This window comes from Pleurodeles waltl, chromosome 2_2 (genome assembly GCF_031143425.1).
Source record: "Pleurodeles waltl isolate 20211129_DDA chromosome 2_2, aPleWal1.hap1.20221129, whole genome shotgun sequence".
Classification (NCBI taxonomy): domain Eukaryota; kingdom Metazoa; phylum Chordata; class Amphibia; order Caudata; family Salamandridae; genus Pleurodeles; species Pleurodeles waltl.
The window spans coordinates 45,617,677-45,638,265 of NC_090439.1; positions in this window are offsets into that span (position 1 = coordinate 45,617,677).

The following is a 20,589-nucleotide window of genomic DNA, read 5'->3' on the forward strand; positions in this document are numbered from 1 at the left end:
CCGCCGACCGCCATGGCGGCTGTGAACAGAAGTCTGCCGATGGGCGGTGAATGGAAACCCACCGTATAATGAACAAAGATCCTGACCCTGCCAAAAATCACCATACCACCACTCCCCGCCATGACCCTATCGGCGGGAATCCCAGACCTCCCTACCCTGCCACCACAGAGCATACCCACATCCCGCCCTGCAAATAATGCTGCACAAATCACCTTGGCGGACAGCGGAGGCTGGATGACCATTGGCAGTTCCAACCGCCACGGGCAGCAAGTGGACTTAACAGCAAGAAGTGCACACATTGGATGAGCGTGCAACCCACACACCTGACAGACATCCGTAACCCCATAAAACACCCCTAGACATACCCCACAATCCTTTGCAACAAAACCAGGCCAAGAAGACAGAGAGCACCAGAGGCAGACACCGAATGCCACCATACAGGAGACGCACACCGACCCACAGAAAGCACCCTTGCCACGTTCCCAGCCCCAACACCATTCACCACACACACCATGTCATCCCCCAAACCTCCATGCTTCACAGAAAGGGAGTTAGGGACCATGGTGGAAAAGATCCTTAAGGTAGAGCCACAAAATTTTGGGGCCAAGGTGCAGCACACACCCATCGCAAGGAAGATGGAGCTATGGCAGACCATTGTGAACAGGGTCAATGCAGTGGGACATCATCCACGCACCAGGGATGACATCCTGAAGAGATAGAATGACCTGCGGTGGAAGGTGAGGGGTATGGCATCAAGGCACCACATTGCAGTCCAGAAGACTGGGGGAGGACCACCACCACCACCACCAGAATACACAGACTGGGAGGAAAAGGTACTGGCCATCCTGCACCCTGAGGGATTCACTGGACTCACTGGAGGAATGGATTGGGTAAGTCATCAACATATAAGCCATATACACCATACCTGTAATGCAATGACCACCCCACTCACACCCAGCAGGACCAACACCCCACCCAGGCAACAGCACTAAATCCACCCCCGCATGACCACAAACCCACTAACAGGCCCACATCCCTCCCCCTGTGCACAGCCACCTACCCCAGCAAGCACCCACAATGGAATGACACCCCCACCACAATGCAACCCCACAGTCAAAGCTAAATGCAGTGTCAATCTCACAAAGGCACCCTGTAAAGCCACTGAAAGTAAACCCAGCACAAACTAACCCAGTCCTGTTCACCCCAAACGTTAATGCAGCTGTAACAGACATGTCTATGTCCCCTAAAAGGCACCACCACCCATGCCACCCTAATGGACGGGACAAGGAGTGCCAGTGCCCCCCAGGGAGACACAGGCACCTCATAGGACACTGGTGAATGATCCCTGGACACTGATAAGCTGCAGGCCCATCACACAGTCCTAGACTCTCACCATGCAGCAGCCCCACCCAGGAAACCACTGTCACCCCTACCACCCAGTCAAGACCAGCAGCCCAGGGCAAGCGTCCCCACACCAGTGTATCCAGGCCACAGACTGGTGGAACATAGGTACAGAGGCCACAGTCTCCCACTCCCAACATACAAGAAGGTGAGGGCCCCAGTACAAGTGGTACTGCTAGACATGTGCGGGGACACAGGCACAGGGGGCTAGGGCAAGTGCAAGATTGTCAGTGGGCCAGGGGGAGGCCACAGGATAGGTGCAGCAGCCCAGGACGTGATACCAGAGGTATTGGGGGCCTACCAGCATATCCATGACAGGTTAGCACAGATAGTGTCCACCCTGGAGCACAGTCAGAGGATGCAGCAGGAACACCACCAACAGGCCATGGAGCAATGGAAACAGCACAATGCCACAATGGCCACCATAGCAGGAGCACTGCTGCAGCTGGTCAAACCCAGTCTGAGACCCACACAGGACAGGAGGCCCCCACTACAGCACCGGACACCCACCATGAAATTACACCATCAACAGAAACATCCCAGGAACTTCCCTCACAGGAAACCCAAGAGCCTACCATGTCATCCCCTAAAGATCAACAGAAGGCGCCCAAACGGACCCTCAGGCCAAGATATGGCACTGGAACCTCAGCAAAGAACAAGGCCCCCTTCAAGAAGTAACTCAGCAACAATCTGCACAGCAACCATCCCACTCAATCAGCCACCACACAGTGCTAAGAGGCAATATGAACTAATGTAAGAAAAGATGGACCCATCAATACTACCAACAAGCTGCCACCATGTTGGCTTTGAGGACACCCACCCCTTACGACTTGCCATTACTGTAAATAACGCCATTCACTCCCTGCAACCACTAAAACACATATCACACCTGTAACACTGTCCCCTGTCTTAAAATGTGAACAAAGTGAAGTATGGAGACAACTGGCTGATAACTACTTTATTGTCAAATCTTTGCATGAAGGGAGTCCTGGGTGCCTAAATGTGGTACCTAAGTAAATGCAGAAAATATCTATCTGTACCATGCAGAACTGGACCAAATTTCACATATCATTATCAACCGCCTCCATATGACTGAGCACACTGATAGTATGTGTCATAAACCCCAATGTCCGCCCAAAGTCCCACACAGTTACTGGAAGTAGAGTTGGATCAGTTGGGTCCTGGAATTGACATCTTACCCTTCCTTATCATCACCATCACTCTCCTCCCCTCTGTGAGGTAGCTGGTCAGGACATACAGCACCCTTCACCTCCAAGAGGGGGATGGAATGTCTCACTGCCACGTTGTGCAGCATGCAGCAGGCCACCACTATTCTACACACCTTTTCAGGCCCATAGGCCATGGAAACCCCAGAGATATGTAGACAACAAAATCAAGCCTTCAAGAGACCTATTGTGCGCTCTATCACCCTCCTAGTACGTCCATGGGCCTCATTGTAATTCCTCTTGCGTCCGCCCTAGGATTCCTCACTGGTGTCAAGAGCCAACGCAAGTTTGGATAGCCAGAATCACCTAGAAAAAGGTGCAATACAGAGTAGTCATTGTTAAGCCCCTTAGTCAGACAGCCTGGCTGTCTGCTATGTGTCAGTTAGTGACAGACACGTTTACCTATGATCCACCTTCTGTCCTCTTGGAGTTGTTCCATCCTCTGTGGCACACTACTGTTCCTCAACACAAAGGAATCATGGACTGAACCTGGGAACATGGTATTCACATGTGAGATGTACTGGTCTGCAGTGCATATCAATTAGATGTTCATGGAGTGAAAGTTCTTTCTGTTTCTGTACACCTGTTCACTGACTCTTGGGGGGGATGATCGGTATGTGGGTGCCATCAGTGGCACTTATCACATGGGGTATGTTGGCAAAGGCATAGAATTCAGACTTGATGTCAGGGAGGTCAGTACTTTTGGGAAACCTCACATAGAACTGCAGGTGTCGTACAAATGCATTTGGAAATCTTGTCAGTACCATGCTGAACATTGGCTGTGAAAATCCAGCACCCATACCCGCTGTCACTTGAAATGAGCCCGTGGCCAGGAAATGGAGTGCACCTGCACTTCAATCGGGATGGCATGCTGATTACGATTTCCCAGAGTTAGTGCAGGATCCAGTAAAGCACAAAGTTCCTGAATTGCTGCACTTGTGAGTCTGTAATTGATTATGATCTGACACTACACCATGGTCCACATATCCACAAGTGGTCTGTACACCGATGGTGCTCTTCCTCGCCACAAGGGTCGGTACCTATGAGGGGTATCAAAAAGGTGTGATGAACACACATACATAGGCACACATTGTCATCAATTGTGCACTGCATATTTCATTGTAGTGACTCAACATTAACTGCTTCTTGACAGATCTACATCTACACCTCAATGAGGGAACATTGTTTTTCATTTGTGGTCACATGCATAGGTACTTCATGTGGCTAGTAGGGCCTGCATTGTGCACATTTTTATTTATAGAAATGTAGTTACTGCCAAAACGTCTGGCCACTGTAATCCAGTCCCTTTATTGTGGAACTGACCTCATACCGCTAGTGGTTGACATCACTGCGTAAGGCGGTGTTTATTACCGTTCGCACCGTCATTGGTTAACATGGATGCCAGTGGGGAATCCTGGCGTATCATGATCGCCACCGGCAGTAACAGTGCACACTGCTGTGGTCTGTGCACGATTTTGTCATCTATTATTCATTTGACTCCCTGATCTCGTGTGGACAGGTACTCCACTGTGTGTACTGTTGTGGCCTGCCTCTGGCAATGGATGTGGCTCGTGTTGCAGGGGAAAGGGCCTGGGCCTTCTCCCAGGAGGAACTGGAGAGGCTAGTGGACGGGGTCCTGCCCCTGTATGCAAAACTGTAAGGACGTCCAGAGATACAGGTGAGTCTGGGTCTGGGGGGCACTGTTTGGGTGTAATGGATGGTGTTGAATGGACATATGTGTGCACCTCTGAGCCTGCATGGGCCGTGGTGCATGGCATGCTCCGTGCGTATGGCCTGTAAGTCTGAGAGTACTGTCCGTCCCATAGTGGACAATTAGCCAGCTGTACCTATCTTGTAAGTGCCTGACCTCTGTGTTCCATATCTGTGTCACCCTTTTAGGTCAGCGCCCACCAGAAGAGGGCACTTTGGCATGCCATCGCCAAGGAGATGCGGACCCTGGGGGTCTACAACTGGCAGAGCACCCACTGCAGAAAGAGGTGGGAGGACCTGCGGCACTGGGCGTGTAAGATCTGAGAAGCCCAGCTGTGGAAGTCCTCCCAACGTGGAAGGGGTGCCCGTCGGGCACTGACCCCCCTCATGTGACATATCGTTGTGGTGGCGTACCCAGACCTTGATGAGCGCTTGAAGGCTGCACCGCAGTCACAAGGGGGTGAGTACTCATGTCACAAACTTCAGTCTGGAAGGATGCCTGTGTGTGCATTAGGGTTCATGCTGCTTAGAGGCAGGGACTCTGACTGGTGTCCATGTACATTATGGTCCCCAAAGGGTGTAGGGGTGTCTTTGTCAGGTCTCCCACACATTGCCTCCTTAGGTAGTCCAGGGGATGGGTGTTGAGCAGTATTCTGGTCAGTAGTCAGGGGCATGGCCATGGACATGGTGAACGGTGCTGCCTGTTCGGTGTGTCTTTTGGGTGGGTGTATGTCTGGCCCCTATGTAAATCCATTCAGCTGTTTACAAGTGTCTCTCCTGTTTTGTCTCCCCATCTATGTTCTCTTGTGTTGGTTTGGTACAGCAGCAACATCTGGCAAGGGAGCTGAGGCACAGGCAAGTGGGGAAGCAGCAGCCTATGGATACTCAGAGGCAGAGACATCCGACGCCCAGGGGACCAGTGGGTGGGAGGGCGAGGGGAGTTCCACGAGGGAGGCCACACCACTACAGTGACATCTTACACCTCCCTCATTCCATCACCGCCCCTGCTTCTGCTCCCCACCGAGTTGCCTGTGCCCGCTCACCCAGAAAGGTGGGTGTCTTCTTCGCCCCAGGCACCTCCTCCCCTGCCCCAGGCAGCCCTGCTGCCCTCACAGAGGAGGCTATTGACCTCCTGAGAGCCATCTCTGTGAGGCAGATAACCATTATCAATGCCATCCAGGGGCTAGCATCAGAGGTGCAGCAGACAAATGTCTATCTGGATGGCATTCACGGTGTAGTGTCTGCCCTACAGAGATCTTTTCAGGCTCTGACCTCCTCTTGGAAGGCAGCCAGTTTCCCTGGCCATTCCGTCCCCCCTCCAACCTCCTCTACCCCTTCCAGCACCTCACTCCCTTCACCCGTCCAAAGCACACATTCAGCCATGCAGTCAATCACATCAACACACAAGAAGCACACTTCTAAAAACCAGCACCACACCTCCCACCACAAGCATTCACACAGCCAACAGACACATGCACACACAACAACATCCACTTCCCCCAGTATGCCCACCTCTTCCGCCTCCCTGTCTGTCCCCTCTACGTCCACACCCTCATTCACTGCACCTTTAGTCACTGTTGCTGCTCCTCTTACTGCACTCACCACAATAGCAGACAGCCATACATGCACCCCACACACCACACCTGCACTCACCACAACTACTGTAGTTGACACATGCAGCACACTCGCCAGACTTACAGACACCCACACAACATTCATCCACACTAGCTTCCTGTCTTCTCCCACTGTGTCCACCCCTCCTCCAAAAACACACAAACGCACCAAGACACCCACCCATCATACATCCACCACACCACAGCATATCGTCCAGTCACCTGCACCCACTACATGCATCCCTACACCACATACATCCACTGCCTCTGCCTCCACTCTCATCCCCTCATCCAGGACCACCCCAATTGCTCCGAAAAAACGTTTCCTCTCCTGTACTGACCTCTTTCAATGCACTGGCCCACCCTGTCTTGTCCCTAAGCGTGCTAATTTCCTTTCCCTTTCCACTTCTTCCACTTCACAGCCCACCCCTGTCCGCCCTTCACATTCCTGTGCCCCTTCCCCAGAAAGAAAAGGCCAGGGCAGAGCCTAGTCCATCTGGCTCCACCCGCTCAAAACACCCCCCACCGTCAAAGGACAAACCCACCCCCCCTCCACCTTCCAAACAAAAGTCCAAGGCCCAACCCCGTCCCAAATCCCCACCCCCTCCCCCACCTCCCTCTGCTCCCATACCGTGAGGTGCCTGGATGCCCCTTTTTTTGCCCTATTAGGAGGAGTACCATGCACCTTTGGAAGTCCGTTGGTTCTGTTGTGGCCCATGGCACTTGTAGCCGTACGGACTGGCCATTGGCCCCGTTGGAAGTATTTGGCTCTCTGAGCTTTAATAAAATATTTCTGTGTGGCCTGTGTTTTGGTGGCACACTGTTGAGCCCTGGTCTTTCATTTTATTGTTTATGGGTGTGGGGCATTTGTATGTACTATGGTCAAGTTGGATTTGCCTTGTGTCGGGTCAGTACCTCTTGCTGTGGGGTGTATGACTTGTGCTGCTGTGAAGGGTTGGGGGTGCTTGCTGGGTGGGTATGTAACTATGCCCTTTCCTCCCTTGTTTCATAGGTTGCGGTATTTACCATCGTCGTCTTCGTCGGCGGTCTCGGTCGTGGAGGTATATGGCAAGGAACAGGGCTGGCATGATCTGCAGCTCTCTATCCATGTCTGCTTTGGCACGTTGTGAGGGTCTCCGGTGAGTGTTTCATTGGATTTGGTTAATTTCTGCCTGGCTTTGTGTGGCGGTGGTTCCCGCCCCAGAACTGGTGGCAGACTGCTGATTCATTATTTGATGGTGGGGTTGGGCCTTTCCGTCAGCCTGTGGGCGGACTCTGCCGTCGTTGTCGTCACTCCTCTAATGGCAGTGGGTGGTTTTCTGGATGCCTGTGTTTCATTTGGTTCATTATTTGGCGGTCCGGGCCGCTCCTCTGTTGGTGGTTTTTACCGACACCGGCGGCGGCGTGGTACGGACCACCGTGTTCATAATAAGGGCCTTACTTTAGCTGACAAAGTCTTGAGGCTTCTCCACCCAAACTCCAATTCACACAAAACTAATGCAAAATTGCGACCACTAAACCCAAAATCAAAAACCAAATCTGCTGGTTTACTACAGGAAAGGTAAAACAATTGCTTCAGAAACCTTACAGATTTTTCAATGACGGCTCTCACTCTTGCAGCGACTCCTTCTTTCTCACTTTATTTTATTCACAAGCAAAATTCCACCTGCAAATTTTACTCTCAACTGATCAGTGGGTCTGTACTACTGCACATAGAACTCACCAGATCTCAGTTAAAATTGTCTTTCACTCACTTTGACTCACAGTCTGACTTGTCAACCACGCCCGATCGATCTACTAAACCAGACAGATCACAACATAAAACCAATTATCTCATACACTTTTCAATATACCAAAGCGCCACACACATGTGAAGTTCGACGACTTCCCTACTTTCACACTGCGGAGTACTCACACTCCTTCTACAACTTCATTTGGTGTACACAAACTCCTTAAACCCTCATGAAAATCACAATTCACCTGCGATTTGCATAAGCTGTGCAAGAGCAAAATCCTACTACTTTCACACTATCACTTGAACGCCAAGAACACCCTCAAACAACCACTAGCAAGATTCTAAATCCTGGGAAAGTAATCTTTGGGCTTAAGGAAACATTTTCTCTCCAACTAACGTCATGGAAAAATAAAATCCAAATCTCTGTAATAATGAACTCTCAAAAGCCCAAAACATCAAGCTACTATCATCGCTGTTGATCTTCCTACTATCACTTCTGGGACCATCAATCCTACTTCTATCTCTGTTAACGCCAGTTATTCTATTCCAAACGTCTATGATGGGCTCTTAAGGAGACAAACCATCAGTTTCTGCTTACATCTCTGTTAATACCTGTTACTCTGTTCCGTATGTCTATGATGGGCTCTTAAGGAGACAAACCATCCATCTCTGCTACCATCTCTGTTAGAGTGTCACCTTAATAAGTAACCTTTTGACTTGCAATTAAGATGATCCCACTATAACCCCAGTACATGCACCTCAATAATCAATGACATTAATAATCAACAGGAGTCAGAAAATGTCACACGCCATGACTTTCCAGTCATGAATAACCACACCTTTTAGTAAAAGATAGAATATTTATTTCCCTATATTAACAATGCTAATGTCACGTGAATTAATCTCAGAATCAAATGATAAACATACAGAAACAACACCGGCTGTCCAATGCGCAGGAAGAAATGCAATTTTATCAAAGCTTGAACTATTACACATTCTAAGGTTACAGTACAAATTAATAACAAGAACATTTGCACAAACAATATCACATACATTTAGATTCAGCTAAGAAAATACATCAAATGTTATTCCCTATTGCAGACTTTCATTAGTGAGAATCCTTAACTAACACCAGATTAGCATCAGCATCTTGGGCTTCATGCAAAACAATTTAGTAACACAAATTTGGAAAACATCTAAGTATGACTCTTTCAAAACAGTGCAGCTGGTACCTAGGAATAAAAAGCAAATAGGCATAACAAACACATGGGTACAAGAATATCTCTCCTCAATTGGATTAGCAAGCTAAGATAGTCTTCGTCATCAGGACATCAGTTTGGTCAGCAAGGCATCAGGATTCAGCATCAAGGTTCAGAAAGGCAAAGTCTTTAAGCAATAAAGTTAAGCATGTCTCTTGTCAAGACGCCCTAGAAAGTAACGTCCTTTTGGCCAACAAGAAATTGAGCAAATGTTCCTCTTCTGTTCGTGCAGTCCGTCTAAGTTAGATTTCCTAAAACTACTTCCCAAGCCCCTATTGGTCAAGGGATTGCATGTTCACACTTTGTCCAATAAAACTAAAACTTAAAATCAATGAATTATACTACTACTCCGTTCACTTGGCGCTGATTGGCTTCTCCTGTGATGGTCTTGTCATCCAGTTTGTTAGGTAACAATAGTGTTGCAGCTTACACCCCAGTCAGTGCCTTCATTGTTCTTTTCCTGAGAAAGTCAGTCCTACACAGTTTACACTTAAAAAACAGCATCTTCTAGCAGTCATATTTTGCGCTGACTAACGATTCCCTAACAAAGCCATGGATAGTCTGTATTTACATTACAGAGCTCCATGGCACACGTTTTCACAGAAGCGTCACAATTTCTGATGCATCTGAGGCGCTAAACTCATGCATTGCTGGACTATCATAAAACAAATGAAAATACTCCAGCAAAGCTCTGAGCAGGCGTTTACATTTTTGACACTGTGAAGTCGCAGAGCGACGTAGTGAAATGTTGTAAATTTCACTGCATCAGTTCTGTATGGATCTTAGCCTAGGAATGCCTACTTTGCATATCATTGCCACAGCTGGCACCCAGGGGTGTAAAGTGACGCTAGAGGCCGCTAGCGTCACTGTGTAGATTTGGAGGTGTGTTTGCGCCGGTGCAGCATCAATAAAAATGACCATGCCGTGGCACAAGCGCCTTATAAACAAGCCCCTTAGTGAACTAAAAGGAATCAAGAGGTGTAAGAGGTGTAGGGGTACAGGGACAGGTAAAGATGCAGGGTTGCAAGGGTTTTTAGGGTTGAGGGATGTGTAAGAGTAAGGAGTTGTTATGGTTTATGGGACCTTGGAGTGGGTAAGGGTATGGTGTAGTAACGGGTTTAAAGTTTAGGGACGGGTAAGGGGAGTAAGGAATTTTTGGAGGACAAAGGGGAGAGGGATTGGTTTGGACCTAAGTATATTCACTTAAAAAAAACAAAGTTACAGGGACATTATAGTTGGTTTTGAATTTTTTCGCACAAAACCAGAGAAAATCAGCATTTATAGTTCTAGTTCTTTCAAGTAACTATAAATCGTGGCCTAAGGTAACTATAACTCAAGCCACCAACATACACACTTGTTTCTACAATAATTTGACTTCTAATGTTTCACTGATATTTTCATTGACATCAAGTTGTCATGAGTGCTGTAATATCTGGGGTAATTAGCAGTGTATGTCATGGGTGCAATTTAGAGTTACCTTAAGTTATATTTACTGTTTAGTTGTGAGAGTGGGTGTGAGAGGCTCTATGTTGGTGTGAGAGTGGGTGTGAGAGTGTCTGATTGCAGTCCAATAGATGAAGATGCATTCACCTCCAGGAAGGATTTCAGATCATTTTTCAATATCGAATCACATAGTAAACACACTTTCTTTGCCTTCCCCAAGCCCAGGAGTTAGGATCATTTGTCCTTTCCAGAAGTGGGACTTCAACTGCGGCACCAGCTATGTTTATATTTGTAAGTCCTTCCTGTTGAGGTTTAAATTATGTGAAATTACCATCATGGCCAGAACAGAATCTCACCAGCTTGTTTATCCAATGAGAGTCCACAGTTTCGCAAACCATGTCTATTCAACTCTACCACTTTCTACTGGTTAGTTAGTAAATGCTACCTCCGTGGGTGAGTGGCCAGTGTGAAGGAAGTGCGCCTTATGGCCCCCTTCCTGGGCTGATCTTGTCCTTGGGGACCCCATCCCCAGGGCCTGGTCTTCAGTAGGGCAAGGTGGCCTACCTCAACTGGCCAATTGCGGTCCTGGGGACCCCCATTCACCAGGGCCCGGCCTTATAACATATTTTATTTTTTTGGGAAGGGTGCCGTGCTCCCCCCTCCTTTGGCCACTTTCTCTCCTGGGTGCACTTCAGGGCATCCAATGTGCAATGGGACCATGGGGAGTCTCAAGCTTCCTGTGGTCTGAGCCAGCTCCCTGCCTCCTGCAGTAGCCAGCATTGCTGTCACTGACAGGGAGCTGCTAAACATGCAGCTCCCTATCTGTGAGAGCAATTGCTTCCTCGGTTTACCTGCCTGTATATCTGCGGGCAGGAAAAGAGAGGAAACCTCAGCATCCATTAACTACAAGTTGTTTGACAGCTCTCACTTGCTGGAGCCAGGGTGTTTGCCCTGACTTAGTAGGAGCTGTCAAAGCTCCCACAAACAGCTATGTCCTGGGGGTGGGCACCCTGGGACATGTCAAGAGCCATACATGGGGTATGGCAGTTGCCATGGCCATTATTTGCTCCTCGAGCGGGGCCTCTCTCAAACATTTAAATTTGCCCCAGAAAGGCAGTGGTCCCCAGGGCCAGGGTTCTGTGACAGACCCCCTTTATCATTTCAATTCAGCCCCAGGGAGGTGGCAGTTCGCTGGGCTCTGGAGGGGCCACACTCCCCCTCTTATTTTCAAACAATTACAATTGCCCTTTGGGGGGTGACCCCCCATCATGCTATTGAATTGAAGACTCCCCTTACCCCCCTTATTTTCAAACAATTGCCCTTGGGAGGTGGTAGTTCCGGGGCTGTGGAGGGGAACATAGCCCCTGCATATAATCCAACAACTCAGAGAAGTTGGAAGTCCCTGGGCCATTGGGGGGTCTCTAGGCATTTTTTCCCTTGGAAGTGGGGGTCCCTGGAGCATGGGGGGCTGCAGCCCCTGCATACTAATGGATTAGAGCCGCAGGTAGGTGACAGTCCCCAGGGCATAAATAAACTCCTCATGCACCCTCTGCCTTTATTTTTTAGATACCCCAGGACCTGGCCCACTGAGGGGCTTTAATAAAACAAGCATGGGAGACCACACTTTAAAAAAATAATTTAGCTCAAATTCTTGACATCATCACATTTGTAGCAAAATGCTCTGGGACCCCAGCACCAGAGCTAAGGACTCAGGGTGTCCTTCCCTGGCCCCTTTTCTTTTTTCACTCATATATATATATATATATATATATATATACATATATATATATATATATGTGAGTGTGTGTGTGTGTGCGTGTGTGTGTGTGTGCACAGAAAGCTGTTCACATCTGCCCAGCGGGGGCACCCACAACTAACACTATAATTTGGAGCTGCAGGGCAAAGTGGGAGCTGATTCTATTGCTTTGCCGCCCTGGCATGGGGTAGCAATCTTTTGTTTCTGCTTTTGCCAGGTAAGCAAAGCTATGTTACCTTCCCTGAAGAGTGCAAGCAGGGATTTAGGGATGCTCGACCAGGCAGGATAAAATACAGTGTCCCAGAAGATGGGGTCCCTAGGACACTGTCTGACTTTGGGCCACAGAGGATGTGCTTTCCAGAGCCATTTAATGGCTTAGAGAGGGGGGGCATTCCCTCTTCCTAAATAAGTCATTAGGCTCCATGGATGGGATCTCCAGGCCAATAGCCTCATTTGTCTCAGGCCAATGAGGATTGGATTAATGGGGCAATGTACTGGTTTGAGGATGGATACCCCCTTCCCTTTTAAAAAATAAATAAATTAAGGAGGTTCTGAGTATGTGGTCCCTGGGGCTATTCAATGGCTCAGAGAGTGGGTCTACATGCACTCCTTTCCCTAATTTTTGGTTTTGATGAACCCCCGGTCCCTTACCCAGCCTAGGGGCTTGAAATGGAAAGGGTGCACCTTTTTGTTTAATTTTATGGCAGCACCACCGTACCATTGTTCAACAATGGTACAGTTAAGAAAAATCAATTTTTGGCCACAGACCTACGGCATCAGGGTAGTCCTACCCTTCTTCCATATGTTATTTTTATTTAATTTTCAGACATAGAGGTTGAGTTCCCTAGTCTTAAAATGGCTGCCAAACATCTTTGTTGATGTAAGGCAGCCAATTGGTTCTAATCTTTTAAACTTCTGGATCCATGGCACTACTGGATCATGAATTTTGGTCCTTAATTTTTCAAAACTATTGAACAGATTCACTCCAAGTGATAAAATACACAATTTCTGGGTAACGACCGGGCATTCAAACACATTTTGTGTAAAATTCTATTTAGCAGGTTTTCCTGTATCACTTTTCAGTTTTTGTATGGAAAATCGCATGGGTTAAAAATATTTTTGGGCAACCCTTTTTTCTAGGCCCCAATTTATTGGTATAAATTTCCAGGAAAGAGTTGGCTTCACATTCTTTCTAAAGTTTCATGAAGGTTCATTAAAAAATGGGAAGAAATCATAAAAATCCTATGGAAATACTTTCCTAAATATATCTACCCAGTGATGACCATCAATGAGCTCCTCTCCAACTGGGATTGGTGAATGGCTGACTACAAGACCAAAGTAGAGCAGTCCTCAATTTTAGCTACATCTGCCTGTAACAGGGTATGCCTCGTTAATGTTAAAGAAGTCTTTAGGCTCTGATAAGACAGTTTTCATTTGCTTGTGTTACCGTTCAGGGAGGACCTGGCGTGATAGTTTGGGTTACACTGTTCCTATTGCAGTAAGGTCAATTCTGATTTGCATATGGCTGGGTCCAATGTGAGGTGTGATCTTTATTTTGGCAGGTTAAAATTGCAGCTTCAAACTCCAACAGACAGGACTTCTGTTATGTTTTGTACCATTATTCTAGCTGTGGCACAGTGTGTGCCGCAGTGCTCTGGTGACATTTACTTTACATGCCCTGGGTCCAGTTTGCATCTTATAACAGAGACTTATGGGTAAGGTAAATATAAATACCCACACATCACCTAGCATTTTTAACCCTCTTCTTTCTTGCCTGTTTTTACAACTCAAAGCTTATTTACATTAGCCTGCTCGTCAGGAAGGCTGTAAATTCAACAGCCTTTATTTCAACACAATTCGCTTTTTGGAATACCTCACTTTTGTCTTGAATATAAAGTTTTAACACTGTTATTGATCATTAAAAATCTGTGATGATTATGCACTTGATTACGAGGGACTTAACCGACAGGCTGGTGTTGGAAGAACTTTTTTTGACTTTGCTTGTTAGTATGTTTTAGTGAAATTGATAAGAAAGTACATGAAACATCATAGACATTGTGAGCTCATTTTATATTGTTAGCGCAATAACCATAACCTCTATGACAAATGAGAACCCCTCATTTTTCATTTACTGACCAATACACTGTGAGAAATGCTTTCAGTTTTATAGCTTTGATTTGATCAATATGTCTTTCAGGTGTGCCACACTTTTATCACAAATGCAGAATGTTAATACTGTAGCTGCTCACTAGAACATGGTGATAAAGCTTCAGTTGATTACAAGGGAGTCAACTGAGAGGATTCTGCTAGTGTTGAAAGTACAGTCTGCATGTCACAAATATTTATTGAAATGGATGACAAAGGTGTTTAAGAACTCAAAGAAAATGTGCCCTCATCTTTGGCTTTATAGAGCTTTAACCATGATTTCTATAACAAAATTAACAGCCTTCTGTTTTTCATTTCTAAAGGAGATGCTTTCGTTTTCACAGCTTTTATTCTGGAAGCTGCAGTAGGACATGGGGAACTTCACTTGCAGGCTGCTACTGATGTTGAAAGTACATATTTCAGTCTGCATGTCAGAATGTTTTACTGGCATGGATGAGAAAGGTATTTGAGAAAGCATAGACAATGTGTCCTCATTTCATTCTTCTAGAGCAGAACCCATCATTTCTACTTCAAAACTAACTGCCTCATTTTGTTCATTTTTAAAGACAATACTTCAGTTTTTACAGCTTAAATTTCATCAAGATGGCTTTAGGTGTGACACCTTAGCACTCTAGTTATTCATTATTATTTATTACACTGTGGAAAGCCTCAGTAAAACACTGGGGAATTAACTCTAAGACTGCTGCTGGTGTTGAAAGTACATTTTAATCTGCACATCAAACTGTTTTACTGACATAGATAAGAAAGATATTTGAGAACTAATAGAAAGTGTGTCCTAATTTTACCTTTCTAGAGCACTGACCATTGGTTCTATGTCAAAACGACCCACCAACATCTGTTCATTTCTAAAGGAAATGTGTTAAGTTTCACAGCTTTGCTGCCATCAAGATGGTTTCAGGTGTAACACAGTATTACCATGAATACAGAATGTTAGAGTTATACGTGTTCTTTAGAACACGGTGGGAAGCTATAGTAGAACACCAGGGAATCGACTAACATGGTGCTGGAATTGGAAGTACATGAATTGCTCAAAATATAATATTTTCTTGTCACATGGCTGAGCAAGATAATGTGAATCTATAGAAAATGTGCATCCCATTTTAGCTTCTGAAGTACGTTCCATACCTCTATGAGAAAAGCACAAGGGAAAAATGTTTTCTTACAAACATGGTTCACTAAATCCCAGGAGGAAGTCAGAACTTTTCCCAGGGAAAAATCATCTTGGAACACACAATAATTCTTAATATTTGTATGGTACTACTATCAAATGTTCTATATTGTGTAAGATCTGTTTCACCCTTTACATATGCTCCTTTTTTGGCCCTCAAAACCTGGCACTCAATACAATGCAGTTGTATAATGATCAAGGTCCCTGAGAACTGCAATGGATACCACAACATGGTGTCCATTACATGTCTAGCCTACCAAGGGAGGGAGGTCGTTTTGCGACCTCCCCTCCACATATCGCTTGGGGTCAGGGGCTGCTCACTTTGTCCTCTTACATTTTTTAAACTCTTTTTCAGGGTGCAGGGATCATGTCCCTGAGTCCTGTAAGGCTACCACAACACATGGTTCACATTGCGGCAAGCCAATCAGGAATGACTAGTCCTCTTTTAAAGTGGCCAATCATGACATTGCGGAATATCAGGAGTCCAGATATGTCAAACTTGCTAACCCATTTAAGACCACCATGAGCTCCTTTTCACAACACATTTCTCAAAAATGTCTGAAAGGATTTACACAACAAATGTGTTGGAAAATGGGTTATTGGTAAGGGCAGGTAGGTACCTACACCTAGCAACAAGCCACCAACCTCCACTTAGGTACAGTTAGGTCTCAGTAAATTAATCCCAGCTCAACCCTTGGTAGCTTGGCAACGAGCGTCAAGGCTTAACTTAGGAGACAGTGTGTAAAGCATTCAAATATCACAAAACAGTAATTAAATAAAACACAGGAAACAGTTTAAAAATCCAAAACCAATTTATAAAAATAGTTTATATTTTTATCTTTAAAATGACACAAAAACGAATAAAATCGGATAAAGGGAACCGGAGACATGAATTTTTAAAGAATTATTATTTTTCTAGCGCTTAGAAACAAAAAGCGCCAATCGGGTCATCTGGTTGCACCACGACCGGGGCAAAGTCAAAGTTTCAGGCCGACTGCGATGGAGCCCTGCTCGGCTACAAGTCGCGGGAGGCCTCGGTTAAAAAGTTACCTTCTGACTTAGTCTTTATTTTGAAGATTTTCTTCAGCGGGACGAACCTGCCAGTCGAATCCGACCTGCTGGAGCCCTTGTCCGGATACGCGATGCTGGATTCCTCGGTGGAGATTTTTAACCTTCAGACTTATTCGTTTTTTCAAGGTGAAAATCTTTCGACCGGGGTAAACCTGGATCTTGATCCGACGTCCGTGGAGCCCTTCTCGGATACGATGGCTGGGAGGTCCCGGTCAACTTTTTACCTTCGGACTTAGTCTCTTTTTCGGAGATTTTTCTTTACCGGGACGAACCACCAAGTCAGGCCGGGTCACGGTTGAGGCAAGCCGACTAGAATTTCCGCGGCGGGTCGGTCCCTCTCTGGAGCTTTTTTACAAAAAATTTCAAATCTTCTCCAAACTTCTGGGGCTTCACCCAGATGTTCTTTTAAGGTTCCTTTGGGGTCCACAGCTCACCCCAAGGGTCCAGAGGTTCTGTGATGGTCCTTGGGGGGTGGGGACTTCAACTCCCAGAATGCACCTGGCGCAAACTCCTTTTTGGCCACTGGACAGTGGTCAGCTGGTCACTTTTCAGGAGTTGGTGCAGGGGGTCTCTGGATAGCAATTTTTCACCTGTAGCAAACAGGGAGTCCCTCCTTGAACCAGTTGAAGCCAGGCAAAGTCCTTCTTGTGGTGAAGCCCAAGTGTGCAGCTGGTGCAGTCCTTCTGAGTGCAGGTTACAGGTGCAGGCCAGGGGTCCAGCAGGGCAGTCCTTCTTCTCCTTTAGTTCTTTTCTTCTTGAAATCTGGCAGGGATCTGAGGTGTGGCGGCAGGTCTGCCAGTTTTATCCTTGCTCCTGGGTGAAAAGCAGGGGGGTCCTGGTTCTCCAATCAGGTACATGGTCGTCCCCCTGTGATGACTTCTTCCTGGGAAGTGTGGCAAAAATCCATCCCAAAAGGCAACAGCCTCTAAAAATCCAACATGGCTGAATCTGATTTTTGGAGGTTACATCTGGCTGAGCCCACCCACTGGTGTGGCTAAAAATCATAAACACACCCCTCTCCTGCCCTCTCCTAATCTAATCAAGGGGGCACCTAGTTGTCTGGGGTTGCAGGATGTGGGGGTGTTGCTGGTTGCTCCAAATGTCCTTCTCTGCCTTTGAAGACCAGTTTGGCAGCCCTCCCCCTTCCTGCCTCACCATCTTCTGAGGGGAGATTCTCTCCCACAAGCACATTCCTTTGTGTGAAGCCAGGCCACTTCACACCTCATCAAGGCAGCTCTGCTAAGCTGCTGTAGGCTGGCCAATCAGAGCACAGCAGCATAAACAATGCAGGGCTGAAATTTGCAACTTTTTAGGTAAAGTCTACAACTTTTTACCTGAACAAGTTATATTAAATCCAACAACTGGAAGTTATGGGATTTATTACAACAATTAATTTGATACCAAACTCTTGGTATGCAACATTTAAGGAGACTTTAAAATTTAAAACAAAGTCTCCCCATTCTAGCCTATGAAGGCCATTTACTTCAATGAGGGAAAAACGAATTTGGCTGTTTTTACCTCACCAGGGCTTATCAATCTATTTTTATAAAGTCCCTGCTTATAGTTACATGGCACCCAGCCCTAGGGGCACATAGGGCACACCTTAGGGGTGACTTATATGTAAAAATAAGGTAGTTTAAGACTTTGGAACTACTTTTAATTCCAAAGTCGAATTTGCATATAACTTTAATTTAAAAGCAGCCAGCAAGGCAGGCCTGCCTTTAAAATGACACTGGGCACCTCAGCAGTGCACCTATGGGTGCACTACCTATGCTGTGGTCCCTAAACCTACATGCCCTACCATATACTAGGGACTTATAGGTAGGTTAACTTAGCCAATTATAATTAGCCTAATTTGCATATCCATTTTACACAGAGCACAGGCCCTGCGACTGGTTAACAGTACCCAGGGCACCATCAGAGTCAGGAAAACACCAGCAAAAAGTGGAAAATGGAGGAAAAAAGTTAGGGGGCCTCTGCAATCAGCCCTGTTTTCTCACACAAGCCCCCCCCAGCCCACACGCCCAGGAGACTCAGCCCAACCCTGGGAGAGTCTTCCTGGCTTGTTAGGCGAGGAAGACAGTGAAGAAAACTGGCTGTCCCTTTGCAGGGCCTACTCTGCCTTACATCCTCCTGTCATGGTCACTCCCTCTGGGTAGTGAAGCCATCCCAACAGTGAAAGGAACCATCTCAAACTGAAACTTCCCTCTAGGGGGGTCTTCCTCCTCTCTCTCTGCCAACTTGGGTAGTGAGGTGCCCACCTCCCCTACTCCTAACTTTGCTAGGGCAACACCTAGCTTACCCAAAGAGGTCACCCAACACTTGAGCAACCCCACCATGACCAACAGGGTCAGGGGGCCTACTTTGCTATTGGCCCTGGAGTCTGCCTCCCAGGCCAGGTACAGTGCTGCCAGGAAGGCTAGCACCCAGCAGAGGCTACTGACAGCTGTCAGTACCCAGAACCACACCCTAAGCTCTCCACTGACAGGTGGCTGAGCTGCTTTAGGGGCAACTTTGGGGTCCTGGCACCCCTCTTGCTGTCTAGAGTGGGGGGCTACCACCTCCTGTGGCAGACACCCTCCTTCCACTCTCCCTTCTGTCAGTGCAGGGGCAACACCCTGCATCTGGACAGCTGCCTGACTACTCAGGACTTCCTTGGGGTCAGGGGAGGCCTCACCAGTGCCAACTCTGGGCTCCCCCCGTACTGGGGCAGAAGGTCTTTGGCTCCCTGGAACTCTCTTTAAGAGTGGCCTACCCTTCCTTTTCTTCTTTCCTTTTCTTGGGGACCTCTGTCTCCTAACTGTAGGGACTGACTCCCCAGGACTCTGGTTTGGGGGGGCGCCCTGGGCGACCGCCCCATCTGGGACCAGACCCACCTCTGGGAGGTCATTGCCCAGGATACAGTCTAGGGGGAGGTCAGCACTGACTACCACCCTAAACCAGTCAAGGATACCCTCCCTCTCTAGGGGCACTATGGCTACAGGTTTGGTGGTGACCTCCCCTGTGGCTATCCTGACTTTCCTAGTCTCTCCTGGGATATACATGTCTGGGGTCACTAACCGGTCACTCACTATAGCGTGACTGGCACAGGTGTCTCTCAGGCCCGTGGTAGGGATCCCATTCACCTGAATGGGGTGGAAGTGCCTACTTCCACCCTCAGGGATCACCAGCTTACCATCTGGGCCTGTCTCCCAGCTCAATGCTAGGAGGACTTCATCATCTGAGGAGTCCTCCTCCATGGCTACACTGGACAGCCCAGTGCTAACCAGCTTCCTTGGACAGGCTGCATCTCCTCTGAAGTGACCTGTCTGCTGACAGTCAAAGCAAGCCCTACTGTCCAAGAGCTTTTTTAACCCTGGGTCTCCCTGTCTCTGCTTGTCAGAGTGGGAGTGGGATTTACTCTCCTCCTTCTTAGGGTTCTGGGGTACAGAGGGAGTCTCTGTGGTGGGCTTTCCACCTCCCTCTTTAGGTTTTTGGGGACCTGACCCCCCCTTCTTGGAGTCTCCCCCCTGGAACCTGACAACCACCCTGGTTCTCAACCACTCATCAGCTGCCTCCCCTAGCTCTCTAGAGTTGGTCTGCTTAGAGTCCACTAGATGCTGGCGTAACCTTTCTTGGGTACAATTGGTCAAGATGTGCTCTCTCATGATCAGATTGTATAACCCCTCATAAGTATTTACTTTGTTACCAATAATCCAGCCCTCTAGTGCCTTAAGTGAGGTGTCTACAAAGTCCACCCAGGACTGGGTGCTTGTCTTTTGGGTGTCCTTAAACTTGAGCCTATACTGCTCTGGGGTCAGACCAAACTTTTTAGTCAAGCAACTCTTCATACTGGGGTATGAGTCTGCATCCTCCCTACTCATGGTTAGGAGCCTATCCCTCCCAGAGTTGGGAACTAACTCCCAAAGAAGTGAATCCCAGTACTGAGGCTTGACTCTCCTCATCTGGAGGGCCCTCTCAAAGGTCCCCAGCCACTTATCTATGTCATCCCCCTCTACATAGGCAGGAACCACCCCCTTGGGTAATCTGGGACAAACTCCC